General features: G+C 43.1%; 1 non-coding gene across 1 annotated transcript; it reads left to right on the forward strand.

Moving 5' to 3' along the window:
- Window positions 1-579: 579 nt before the first annotated feature.
- Window positions 580-720, forward strand: LOC119470783. The gene has a single exon (XR_005199749.1). It is a non-coding gene; the product is annotated as a U4 spliceosomal RNA (small nuclear RNA).
- The last annotated feature ends 225 nt before the right edge of the window (window positions 721-945 follow it).

Consider the following 945-nt stretch of genomic DNA (forward strand, 5'->3'; position numbering starts at 1 on the left):
AAAAAAAAAAGAAAAGAAAAGAAACAGGCCTGATGCAGTGGCTCATGCCTGTAATCCTAGCACCTTGGGAGGCCAAGGTGGGTGGATCACTTGAGGTCAGGAGTTCGAGACCAGCCTGGCTAACATGGTGAAACCCCGTCTCTACTAAAAATAAAAATGACAATTAGCTGGACGTGGTGGCACATGCCTGTAATCCCAGCTACCTGGAAGGCTGAGGCAGGAGAATCGCTTGAACCCGGGAGGCAGAGGTTGCTGTGAGCGGAGACCACGCCATTGCACTCCAGCCTTGGGGACAAGAGTGAAACTTCATCTCAAAAAAGAAAAAAATAATAAAAGAAGAAAAAAATAAAAGAAAAGAAACAGTAAAAGGAAAATAAGAAAAGGTAGGGAAGAGGACATGAGCAAGGCCATCCCCATAAGGCTGACAGAAAAAACCTGGAAGGAATGACAAGTGATCAGCTAGCTGTTCAGGTATGGTGGAGGCAAGGCGCATGGCAAGCTGAAAAATGGCCAGCAGGAGCAGAGATAAACTAGACCTTAAAAGGGAACCAATAATTACTAATCAAGCACAAAATCGGCAGCTTTGCACCATGGCAGTATCGTAGCCAATGAGGTTTATCCGAGGCGTGATTATTGCTAATTGAAAACTTTTCCCAATACCCTGCCATGATGGCTTGCAATACAGTCAGCATTGGCAATTTTTGACAGTCTTTATGGGGACTGAATAAAAAACAAACAAACACAAACAAACAAAAAACAAAATACAACACTGGCAACTCAGATCCAATTATTTACCAATGTGAGGGTGGTGCTGCAGGGAAAAGGGATCATGTACTAAAGTCTGCACAATCAAAGTGCAAAAAGTGGTCAAATGCTAGAGGCAGATCAGGCCATGTATAGTAGCTGTTGGTTTTGAAGTTAAAACAGATCTGGATTTGAAATATG

The sequence above is a fragment of the Cebus imitator genome, unplaced genomic scaffold (genome assembly GCF_001604975.1).
Source record: "Cebus imitator isolate Cc_AM_T3 unplaced genomic scaffold, Cebus_imitator-1.0 Scaffold40, whole genome shotgun sequence".
NCBI classification, from domain to species: domain Eukaryota; kingdom Metazoa; phylum Chordata; class Mammalia; order Primates; family Cebidae; genus Cebus; species Cebus imitator.